The sequence below is a fragment of the Anser brachyrhynchus genome (assembly GCF_964034855.1).
Source record: "Anser brachyrhynchus genome assembly, chromosome: 1".
Taxonomy (NCBI): domain Eukaryota; kingdom Metazoa; phylum Chordata; class Aves; order Anseriformes; family Anatidae; genus Anser; species Anser brachyrhynchus.
The window spans coordinates 191,463,417-191,476,510 of NC_137694.1; the positions used below are offsets into that span (position 1 = coordinate 191,463,417).

Below are 13,094 nucleotides of genomic sequence, written 5' to 3' on the forward strand. Positions count from 1 at the left end.
TTGTCTTCCCATTATTTTCAAGCTTGTGTTTACTGGGCTTGGTGGTTGTTTTTGCTGTCGTTGTTTGATTTTTGTTGTTGTTGTGTTTGATTGGTTTGGTTTGGTTTGGTTTGGTTTGGTTTGGTTTGGTTTGGTTTGGTTTGGTTTGGTCTGGTTTGGTTTGGTTTGGTTTGGTTTGGTTTGGTTTGGTTTGGTTTGGTTTGGTCTGGTAGCTGATGTTTTTTCAGATTTTTTTTTCTTTCATTTTCTATGGCTAGATCCCCTGTGACAATTTCTTAACATAGCTGCTGTTATTTTTGTGATGAGTTGGAGAAGCAAAGTAATCTCCCACCCTACTGACTGCTGTCTTCTTGCCCTTTTCTCACTGCGGGGCATCATCAGGCTCCGGTGCATGGGGGCTGGATAGATTTGCCCACGAGAAGGATTGTTTGTGTGATTAATGTAGAAAAGTTTGTTAGATAACGTGGGTAGCCTGAAACTGGAATCCACTGAAAAATCCCAGATCAGACCAATTTGGCACGTGTTATATTCTTTGTGGAAATTAAATTTTGAAGAGCTAATACATGAGATAAAAAGGGATCAGCGAGTGATTTCTGGAAGTAAACAGCATGATGCTTCAGTACCAAACTTTTTGCCACTGCTGTGAAATGCATTTGTGAAACAGTGGTCCTTGAGCATTCATGGCCCAGAAAGGATTCAGAGCCTCTATAAAATGATCTTTGCAGAGGACACAGGGATGTTGGGCTGCTTGTTGCATAAGCTGTGCATCACTGCGGTGCTTTGCCTTTGCTACCAAGAGAATACCCAGCTGATGAAGTTGTCCTACCATTTTGGGTAGGACTTTCACTGCTGTCAAGGTCCAGCTTCACGGCAACAACAGGTTTTAAATATTGGCTTCCCTGCTCTCATGAGTCATCTTCTACATAGAAATGTAATGATAGGAGCGCTGCCATGGGCTATTCAAAGGAGCCTCAACAGACTTTGTGAGGTAGGTCAAGACACGGTTATCATAAATTCTGGCGTAAAGGATGTGAGAGAGCAGGGGCGGCGATGGGTGACATCATTGTGACACCGTAATGTCACCAGGGAGCTCACCAGCTCAGCTTGGCATGCAGAGGGGGAAAGGGAGAAGAAGGGAGAAGGAAGACTCCAAGGAGAGGAGAGGTGCAACCTCAGTTATAAAAGATTGCAGATTATTCATAGGCACAAGGTAGCATTATACTTAGCTTTCAGAAATACAGAAATACTGGATTTAATAAGTGCTCAGTGTGCAAACTTTCTTTTCATGAGTAACTGACTTTTAGTGGATACAGGAAGGTAGAAACAGTCTGAACACACTTCAGGTGCCACTTCACAATGAAGAGCTATGATTTTTATTGTATTAGTAATGATTTTTTTGTTATATTTAATTTATTGTATTCAATTTATTGTATTAACAACAATTTTTATTGTATTAATTCTGTGAGCCTCAAGGAACAGCAGCAGCAAGATCTCAGTTTCAGAATTATAAAGGCCCACCCACTTAAGTCACATCACATTTTCAATATATACCAGCACGTCCGGTATATTTATGTGATTTGCAGTGGTGCTTTTCAGAATTACAGATTTTAGTTGGGACAGGGGGAGAGCAGAATAAATCTCTAAGGGCTACAAAAAATATCTTCAACAAACTGCTATAATCCAAGGTAGGCCACCAACTCTGCTCCTCAGAAATGTGTTATCTCTTCAGATATCTAATGGCAAACCTAAAGGGTCCAACTTTTTTAAAAGTAAGATGGTGTGGATGAACAACAAAGTACTTAGCTGCATGCATATGTTTGTTATAACAAGTTATAAGAAATGGAAAATGTAGCTGAAATACTATCACAACTATTGGGTCACTGGTAACACAAGTACATCAAAACCAAGAGAAAAATCCTTCATGTGCCCTGTATATATTTTCTCTGCTGTGTGAGGTTGGTCACATTAGTTAAATTAACCTGAAAATAGATTATCACATAACAGCCTGCCTTCTGCACCATAGAGGGAGATCTGTTGTGGCGTCAGCATAACATCCACCTCATGCTAAATGAGAATATATCCCAGTCTTCTGAAAGTGAGCTTGCACAAGGTGTCATTTGGAAATGGATGGAGAGACAGTGAGGAAATAGAGCAGCTCATAATTATTTATGCAAATGATTTTTTGCATTACTTTGGTCATGTGAAACGGTCTGTAAGCGGCTCTAATGGCTATGAAAGGCAGCCTGGGAGCTGGAGTAAATTATGGTGAAAAATACTCTTTCTGTGAATGACAGCTAAGACCTATGTGCTTTCAACAGCATTGAACCAGAGCTTCCAGGGCTCCTGTGGGATATTTTGTTGCCACAGTGTATAAGTACAAATTAGACTTCAGAGAAAAGTACTTACTACCCCTAATAAGAACATGTTAAAAAGCAACAAGTTGAGGGGTCACTCAGTGTCCAGAGAGCAAAGAGAGGAATTTGTCATGTGTGGGAGGAAAAGAGAGGCCCGACAGACTTCTCACCAGCACATCTGCACTGTAATCCTGACTTTCCCATGTTTGATCCTTCCTTTCTCCTTGTGCTTAAATCTGTGGCGAAGTTGTTCACAAACACGTCTCTTATTCAGCTATGCACAGCATTGCTCTCCTATAGCATTACAGTGACCCAGGTTCAGCATGAAACAGAGAAATCAAAGCAAAGGATGACAATCTCCATTTTATCATGTTTTTCTATATGAAAACACAGGATGCAACTCAACCTCCTTGACCTCATCCTAACCTGGAGCTCACTTCTGTGGCAAATGACTTTTTTAAGTTTTCACCCAAATGAGCTTTTTAAGTTTTCACCCAAACCACTGTGCTTTTCCTACGGGTACAGAAGGAGGCCCAAGAGCTTGAAATTTTATGGAAGTGTTGAACTATTGACTGCTAAACTTCACCCTATCCAAACGGAGTCTTTAGTGCCCCAAAATGTAGGTGGATAAGCATTTCCACCCATCTCTCTATCATGAGCACAAGTGCCCAAGATTTCATAGTACAGAAATGAAAGCCTGCATCTCAGACAGGTGTATTTTCAGACTCTCACTTCAAGTATTCACAATTTGCATTGTGTTAGGGTAAGTGGTCTTTCAGAAATTTCATGATGAAATAATAATTTCATATTTTAAGTATCCAGCGTGCCACCAGATGGGGACTTCTAATACTTAAAACAAGGCCTTGCAAGGTCCTAGAACCTGTTTGTTTGCCTTTTGGTCTATATACTCTCTTAGAACTCTTACATTAAGTTTTATGGAGGGTGAGAAGCTTGTATTTGGGCCTATGGCATCATCCCCTCTTCCTTGCTGTGCACACATCATGGTCGGTGCTGTTCACTGATCTGAGATAAGATTTCCTTGGAAGAATGTGTCCTCTTTCAGGCTGCTGAGTCCCAATGGACTTCCAGTTTCTGCAGCACTAGATTACTTTGGAGGACATTGCTGCTGCAAATTGAGCATGTGATCTTGTGAAATAAAGGTACCCCACCAGGGAGATGTTGAGACCTAATGGCTTTTTTGGCAGTCAAAGGGATAAATAGCATTTTTTCAGCACTGTAATAAAATTATTCTAGTTAAATTACATGACTAATACTAGTTCTCTTAATCATATTCCTTTTTAATTTTTTTTTTCCATACTACAAAAATTTCTGGGAGAAGAGAAGGCTCACGTTCTCATGTTTTTTGTCTTGCAGAACCTCAAGGTATTCCACTGACAGTGCAGAGTCTTCTGTAGGGAACATGTCTGCCTATTGGGAGTAGCATGGGTGCAATTTCACATTAATTACATCCCATTTTCAGTACCTACAGACTTTCTTAAAGCAACCTAACTTTTCTTTCTCTCTTGCACCACTTGTTTTCTCGGAGTCAGATCTAGCCCACGTTTCCATTGGAAAATGTACCCAGCGGAAAAGGAACAATTTGGTTTCTATTTGGGAAAGTGAGCAGGATTGACCTGCCCTGCTGCTCCCTGGTTTTTTGTCTGCCTGTGCCCTCTGGCAGGCAGTGGAGCTGGCAGTGGGGCAGTCGGGCAGGCTGTTTTGGTGACTGCTGGGGATTGTGTCGGGTTGGTGTAACGTGAGATGCTCCCACAGCTGTCCTGTCCAAATTCTTTAGAAGTAGTCCCTTGATCTTCAGTGATCTGCAAACCACAGAGGAAAACCACTGCTTAACTAATCGGATTATCAGCTAGCTCACTTGCATGTAATACGTATCTAAACACTGCTTAATTTGGGATATTAATTACAGCTTGCACTGAAAGAATATGTATAAGTCGTTAATTACATGGAAAGATGTTAGATCTTCCAATTTGTGGCTGGAATTCTTGTTCCAAGGGGTAATTGCATGTGATAACCATTTTACCCTGTAAATTAGCTTTGGTCGTGTACTGGCAAAGCACTGTCTGCTCTGAGTTACGTGGCCAAATGCTAACTAGAGCAAGCCCAAAACACACAAGAATTTTGCAAATTTGGTATTTTATCACAAAGCTTCAGCATAGCCCCATTTATCAGTTGTCTTACATATCTGACTGACATTGAGTGAATTTAAGCTTAACCATTTTTTTACTCTGAAATGTCTTCATTATGACTTCAGATTATGCGCCCTATAAAATGAATCCCTCTATGTTCTGGGCCTAGTCAATGAGGGACTGTGCACAGAAAACACCAGTATGCTCAGTGCACATAAAGTAAATATTGTCTGTCCCATGGCCAGCTTCTCACCAAAACAGGAGTAACACTGATGTGTTTAATAAGCCCATTCATAACCCCTTTATCTGTGAATGGATGCTAATACAAGTCTGACTCATGAAAGTACATTATTTTTAGAACAAATGGTGACAGTTTTGAAGAAGCTCTGAAATAGTTCCCTTGCTAGATCCTGAACTAATTTGTCACATGGAGAGCTTGCACATTTAGCAAAGCTGAAAAGAAGGGTGGGGATGGAGAGAACTTTTTATAGTTCAGTTTTTTGTGCAGGATTGATCCCACTTTAAAGAGCCTTGAATAAATCCTCAGAAGTTATTCAAAGAGTATTATTTGGAGGGTAAGAAACGGTGGAAATTTCCCTGGGCATAAAATAATTTAAACAAGATTAAATCTTGCCTCTCAGACTTTCTGAACACTTTTTTTGGCAGTTTGTTAAATTACTTTGAAGAAAAAAAAAAGTGAATTACCTTAATACTGCTTAGAACTTTCTTGAAGCAAAATTCTGATACAGATCTAATGGAAAACGTACAAATAGACAGAGCACAGAGAAATAGGAAGCCTGGGTAGAATTGTGCTGGGAGTCTTAAACCTTTATTCAGGATGCATATTCTAAAATGACTCCAGTGAACTTTATGGTGACAGAAAAGTTCCTACATAATTGCATTTTTTACATAGCTTTTCACAAAAACTTTGCAGGAGGGATTTGGGCAGCAGTTTCTTTCTTTCATTCTTTCTGGTTGATGGTTTTTGTTTTGTTTTGTTTTGTTTTTCCACAAAAGAAGGTTATTCTGAACTGTATATGATCCATTGGTGATAACTTCCATATGGAGTTTATTCGGTTCTGTAATTTTGTTCATGGAATTAGTAGTGAGTATCCGTAACAAAGACAATGAAAGTTAGTTCTCAATTGCATTTCAGTTTTAAAATAAAATAAAATAAAATCTATTTTGCTTCCAAGTATGTGAATCTTCTGATTTTATTAGTATGTTGCATATATTCTGTACCAATTCATGAAAGTAATTTAAAAAACTGAATCATGAATCTGGTAATCAATAATGAATGTGCTTCAAACCTGATGCCCTGCAGCCTGCAAGCGTAAAAATAATGCAGCATTCACAGAATATCGATCCACTTCTTATGGCTGCATGCCATAAGGATACATTGTCCATCCTTCATCAATTTAATACAAGCATCAACTTAGTCCACCTAGAATTTTATAAACACTTCGATGTACTGCTCCAATGTGCAACAAACTTATCTCAGCTGAAGAAAATCCTATGGTAAATATCATAAAAATGACATGAAGACTTCTGGCTGATATTTAAAGTCCTAGTGAAGAGAAAGAAAGAATGTCCTACATCATATGTCATGTGCTCCAATCATCTTGTGACTTTGTGCTTGACTCACTGTAGTATGTCAATGTTTTCCTTCTACTAGGGAACCCCGAACTGGGTCCGATACCCAGGTGTGGTCTCTTAAGTGCCAGATAGAGGGGAATAATCACTTCTACAGACCTGCTGCCTATAGCCTTGCTAATAGAACCCACTATGAAGTTGTTCATCTTTGTACAAGGGCACACTTGCTTCATAGAATCATAGAATGGTTTGGGTTGGAAGGGAACATCTAGTTCCATGTTCAACTTCATTTTCACCAGGACCCCCAGATCTTTTCCTATTAACCCACTTTCTAAGTCAGTCACTCCCCATCTCCAGCTTGTACTCTTGTGTCAGGTACTACTACAAAAGTGTTTCCTCCTTTAGTTTTGTCATCAAACATCAACCTAAACATAATCCTTGTTGGGGCAGAGCAGGGCAGAAGGGACAGTTGTTCTGTTGTCACCCCAGTGTCAGCAATTCCTAGGAGCCCTAGCATGAAAAGCTGTGGCAGAACGTGAAAGGTACAGGGTGGCTATGGGACTCACATAGTACTTCACCTTTAGGTTGCTAACTTTTGAGTGACTTATGAGAAATAATCATATGCAACTTGTTAGAGAACAGATGGATTATGACAGCAAATGTGTGCCCCAGACAAGCACACATGAGATTGAAAGCCAGAAGGGACTGGGGGGGCTACATCTTCATGGCACAGCACAGCGCTGGGCAATCACTTTGATTCTCCCACTCTCCCTCCTCTCTCTCTTTGTTTTTTTTTTTTTATTTTTGTTTTTGTCCTGATTGTTGAAATAGGATATTATTTCTTTTCCTCTTTATGATATTGTTTATGCTACTCTAATTTGCTATTGTTCCAATGCTTGGAAGATGTAAAGAACTGACTGCTGCATTCAGCTGGGATTTGGGCAGGATTTAGGTACCAAGATCAGAAAAACACTTAAGCCCTAAAGTCAGTGCCACCTAACTGTGCCACATAAAATAGAAACAACACCTTATTTTTTGAACTTCGAGAACCTTAATTCAGTGGTTGAAGCACTCATCCAGAAAGGGAGGCCCAGGACAGCCTGCAGGGATTCAAACCCACAGCTCGACATCCTGGGACATGGCCTGAGATCAGATGGGAACGGGAATTATTCTCTTTTGAGAGAACTTCATACAACTTCTGCCCAGTGTCAAAGCCATTGTGCAGAAAAGACTGAAGACTTCAGAAACCCAGAGAGAGGGAATAAACAGCGGGGAGCCTGGCTTGCTCTCTGTGACTCTTCTCAATTCGGTGTGTTTTGTTTTGTTTTGTTTTGTTTTTCAGCATCAGGAATAGATTATGCATTTTGCATGGAAGAATCATTGCATAACATGTATTCATAGTACTGGGAGCAGAGGCTTGTAAGCAGTAGGGTTGTTGGGCTGTATAGTCTGACTCCTTCCTTTTGCTCTCTCTCTGTGGCCCCATGAATCTTTCATCATTTCATCTCTTTGCAGTGGCCCAGGTAGGGAGAAAAGTAGCTAACCACTGTAATAACCAGTTGGTTAAAGGGTTTGCAAAATGTTTGGGAAAAAAAGAGGTCTAGTTAATGTTTTACTCACTGCTGTTGAGCAGAAATGTTATTAATCATGTTTATCGTGAGACTGATGAAACAGTAACCTTGAAGGATTGTTGTTGTGCTAGGCACTGTACAAATTGAGAATGGCAGACAGCTCCTGCTCAGCCTTATGGATTTAGGAAGGAAATAGACGTTAAAGATATGACTCACCTGGCCAAAGGCACAGAGATGTCTGCTACACATCATAAAAATGAATTTCCTCCCAGAAATGTCTTTTTCTCACTATTGACAAAGAGCCTCGGATATCAACACATGAAATGAATCTCACTCCATGAGAAAGAGAGGCAGTACCAAAGGGCAGAGCTCACAATGAGTCTGCAGCAAAAACCATCCATGTTGCCGTATTTAGTGGGGGATGAAATGTGTAGTAAAACAAGAAAAAAGTAAAAAGAGAAGGAATAACACAGAGGGGGCAGTGCAGAGGAGAGGGAAGCCTCCTGTACATGGAGGCAGGCTGTGATGGCAGGATGAGAGAGGACAGTCATAAAAGGTCCAGCTGGTCAGTGAAAGATGTGCAGAGCTCCCTGAATTCCCACAGATTTCTGTTCGGGAATCTTTGTAGGCTGTTCCTCCTGCCTTGAACTTTGAATGCAAAGTTTCCCAGCAAGGTGTGAGGCTGGAGGGCATCGCCCCAGCTCCAGTGCCCCCGTGGGCCCCTCTCCCTGCACAGTTCTGGGTTGTGGGGTTGTATCCTTGGCTCTGGGTCCACTCTTTTTCCTCACTGCCTTGACTGCTCCCAGTGCTGCCTCTGCCAGCTGCTACATTATGCTCCTGTTCAGCACCTGTGACTCTATCAGAAACCTGTTATCATTTTTTTTTCCTTCCACTGTGCTTTGATACTAGCCTTGAATCTGCCTACTGTGTGAAAAGGATGAAGAGAGACATCTCTTAAGGTTTAGGTGCAGCTCCCCACATATAGGTGCTGTAGTGCTGGCAGCGTGTGGGATTTCTTCTCTTACATCTTTTGTATCTCCACTTAAGCAGACTGCAGACAGGGATATCGAGTTCACCCAGTACTGAGGTATCATTAAATGGCTCCTTGTTCAGTGCACACATGTCTTAAGGTGATAGGATGTCTTGCTTCAAGACAAAATAGCAATTGCTTTGAGCTGTCTGAAGGTACACACCATTTCCAAACTAACATTTAAATCTTACCCGGAGAGAGAATTTAAAAATGCAAGTCAGTACAGTGTATTTTAAATGAATCCCTGTGAAAGAAACACTTGAAATACAAGGCAGTACTTAACCCCTGCTATGTCAGACTCACAATGCTGCCAGAAAGCTGCTCTAAAGATGTAAAGAAGCTGGAGGTCAGTCCTGAATAAATGTAGTTGGCAGACAGGGAGTAGGGGAGTAAAGGGCTGTGCCGCTGGTCTAATGGGGGAAGGAACCACTGCAGGTGGTGGAGAGCTGAGGTTCGTCAGGGCTGAAATGGGGCTGTTTCAGCCACTAGTTAGACCTGGGTCTGGAGACCATCATGGGTCCTTAGAGCTCCTTGTCCCTCTGATTTCTTCAAATATCCCCAGGTAAACCTAGCACAGCTGTGTATCATATAGGGTTCACATCACTTAGACGCCCGGAGTCCCAGACAGAGATCTGGGCTGCCTGTTCTGCACTGCCTAAACCCCAGGGGATGTCTCCAAGGGACTCAGAAAAGATATTAAGTGCATAAAGGTAGCCTGGAGAATTCACACTGACTGAACGCACATATTGTCGTAAAAGAACAAATTCAACTTTTCCTTTGGCCAAATGTGCACTTAGTGTGTGTTTCTTTTTAGAACACTGGATTTGACAATGCTAGATTTCATGTTTTTTTCTCAAAGCCTTTGACAGTCCACTGTAAGCCTCTAAGTCTACTTTACATAACCACAAGATGACTCAATAAATGTCAGCTAATCTCAGAGTTAAAGATTCACTTCAGGGCCTCAAGGCCCAGAGTTCAGCTCCAAAACCAGCAGCCCATCAGAGACCCTCACAGCAGCACATTTAACACTTTCTTCTCCGCTTTTGTGCCATGGTTTGTGGTTTTCACAAATGGCTAGACTTCATCTGCTACTTGCATTGGTGTAGAGGGAGGAAGGTTTCCCTTCCACGTCTGTATTATCCTGTTCCTCCTCATGTCTGCACCTTTCAGAGTTGCAGTCCTGGTCTCTTCGTGTGTTCTTCATCAGTTTACTTGGTACATTTTGCCATCACATTTTTTGTATTATGTCTTTGACTGTGGTACTACCACCTTAGAGGATTTGCAGAACCTGTTGTGCTAAATGTGGAGCTCACTTAATTGTCTCCTGCCTCTTACTCCTCTGCATCCATGTATTTGTAGCTCCATCACAGCCCCTCCTGCCCTGTGGTCCATGGTTAAAGCACTGCAAGCTGTGCATGCTCCCACCTTCACTTTAACGTGGACTTGTATAACGCTCATGTGTTCTGGCTCTCTTAGTCCTTAATTTTTTTTTTCCACTCACATGAGAACAGAAGAAGAAAAATAACACCGGTGAGACTGAGCAACTGTAAGATACAAGTTCTGGAAGATTTGTATGCTGTTTTGTTTTCTTTTGTAATTACAATAATTACGTTGCCCATGTCACACTGCCACCTCAGAGACAGCTCACAAGGCCTGAGCTGCAGAGATGTCTGCTCATGAAATACTGCTGCATGCGGACAGACCAGCTCCTGAACCAACTTCTAGCCCTGTTGCCGTTTCTGCATGGCCCGTAAGAGGAAGATGTTTGCAGGATGCTCATTTCTTCTCCCTCCCAGCTCGTTCTGAGCAGGGCTAGTGCACATGGCCGCAAAGTGCTCGTTATCGCTGATTACCTGATACTAAGCATGCAAGTGAGGAATCTGTTCCTCTGTAATCAGGACCAGATGAAAAGCTCCCTGACCCGCAGATGTCTGAATAAAACCGTTTGTTCTTGTTCCACGCTGTACCTTGCAGGCGGCTGTGATGACTTGCCCACAAGTCTGGTGCTGCCCTGTGTATAATCAGGGAGCTTCGCTGAGCTTGAAATTAGCCATCTAGAGTATCATCCATCCTCAGCAAAGGCAAGAAGATCTTTATTACATTTAATAGCTGTGTTACTACGTTGTACCGAAATATCTTTAATTGATTACTTCATTTAAGTCATCTTCAATTCAGAGTAAGAAAGCCAGCTCTCCAGATGTTAGCTTTGTAGGCTCTCTGTAGGACTTTGATGTTGTGTTTCTCTGTAGCCACTTTCTCTCTGGAAATGTGGGACGTAACACGATGTGTTTTGAGGAGGAAGAAGGTGTTATTCTGTTTTCTCCTATACCTTCATATCTCACAAATGGAGTGAGTGGCTGTTGTGGTTTAACCCGGCTGGCAGCTAAACACCACACAGCCGTTCGCTCACCCTCCCCCCTCCCTCTCTGGGATGGGGGAGAGAAACGGGAAAGTGAAGCCGGTGAGTTGAGATAAAGACAGTTTATTAAGACAGGAATATAAGGAATATAAGGAATATAATAATAACAATAATAATAATAATAGTGATAATGATAATAGTATTAACAATAATAATGTGTAAGAAAACAAGTGATGCACAATGCAATTGCTCACCACCCGCTGACCAATGCCCAGCCTATCCCCGAGCAGCCGGCCCCCCACCCCGGCCAGCCACCCCTATATATTGTTTAGCATGACGTCAGATGGTATGGAATATCCCTTTGGCCAGTTTGGGTCAGCTGTCCTGGGTCTGTCCCCTCCCAGCTCCTGCTGCACCCCCAGCCTGCTCACTGGCAGGACAGAGCGAGAAGCCGAAAAGGCCTTGGCCTGGTGTAAACACTGCTCTGCAACAATTAAAACATCAGCATGTTATCAGCGCTCTTCTCATCCTAATCCAAAACATAGCACCCTACCAGCTACTATGAGCTACTTAACTCTGTCCTAACTGGAACCAGGACAGTGGCCCAAGTGGTTACAGGCAATGCAATGGCAATACAAATTGCAATACAAGGCAATGAATAACCATGGTACATTAACATTATATGTCAATATTATATTGTATCATGACTAACAGTAGATGTGAGGAATACAAGTAGGTTTCTTTTTGGTGCCTGGCTACTGAGAAGAGGGAGATGCTTGGCTTTTACCTTCATAGGCACTGGAAGGGCTCCTCCTCATGTGGTTGCTCTGGCAGGTTTGAGGTGTCTCTGGTCTGCTCAGCTGGAGCTCGCAGCTCACATGTGGATCAAGAGCACAGCTTGCTGTGCCTGGTACATGGGAAGAGTTCCCCATAACTTGCAGCTCCAGGGGCTGAGAATCAGACAGACTATTAAAGAGTCTCTGTGCCCTTTCCTCAGGATTTCCTACATCAGTGGGTGTAATAAGACTGTAAAATCTTAAACAATCCTCAAGGAGCTGGTTAATTAAAATAATCCAATGCTACAGGACTGGATGGCTCGAGCCACTTCTCTGAATAAAGCCAGCGTTACGAGCAGCAACCCTCTTCATACCTTTGCCTGGCCCCAGGGAGAAGGAAAAGGCAAGGGAATGCCTTTCAGACATTCCTTTTAACTTTTTCCAATTGCTACTGGATTTTGCATGTGTTTCTTGGGGCATTTGCAGGAGGTGACACATGATGAACGTCACATCCCTAAGATGTAGGCCTGTGGTAGGCAGTGACTGAGGACACTTCTGCAGACAAGATGGAAGTATCTTGTTGGATACTCTGCAGAAAGATACCCACTGCACAAAACCACTCATCAGAGTGACAGGGCACTGATCACCAACATGCCATCCCAGTGTCGCTGAGCTCTGAGGTGGCCTCTCCAAGTCTGGCTGCCACTCCTGGGCAGCAGGGTATACCTGAGCTGCCACACGGGTGTTATCTTTGCTTCCTAGAGAAGATAAATAGAGAATTTGGCTATGGCACAGTAAGACAGACGCTTCTCACAAATGCTAAATGCATTCATTATTTATTGGTGTTGCTTATTATTTGTGGAGTGCTGGCTTTGTGCTCAGCATTTTAATTAATTCTGACTTCTGTCTCCATAAAGTCTTTCAGGAATATGCCAAAATGGAAAGCAAGAGGTTTTTTTTTGTTAGTGAAGATTAAAAGACCCTGTGAAGTGAAGATGAAAGGACTATTGTCACCCGCCATTTCCATTCCAAACACTGTGTTTGGATTTAAAATGTGATGCCAAAGAGGCATTTCCATAACTGTGCATAATCACTTGGGGGCAGTACTGGCTGTGCCAGCTGGTGAGAGGGACCCAGTCAGGAAGACATAGATATTCTGGAAGCTTCACGTGTTACCTCAGGGCTGGCAGATGAATGTGACATCAGTGACCTCAGTGTCACGTACCTTCCCCAGCAGCAAAGTTGCCTATTCTGTCTTTCTTGT

The 13,094-nt window shown here is 42.3% G+C and overlaps 1 protein-coding gene across 5 annotated transcripts in view; it reads left to right on the plus strand.

Annotated features, from left to right (window-relative positions):
- Nucleotides 1-13,094, plus strand: part of SPATA13 (spermatogenesis associated 13) — a 159,762-nt gene that overhangs the window by 61,188 nt on the left and 85,480 nt on the right. The window lies entirely within an intron of this gene.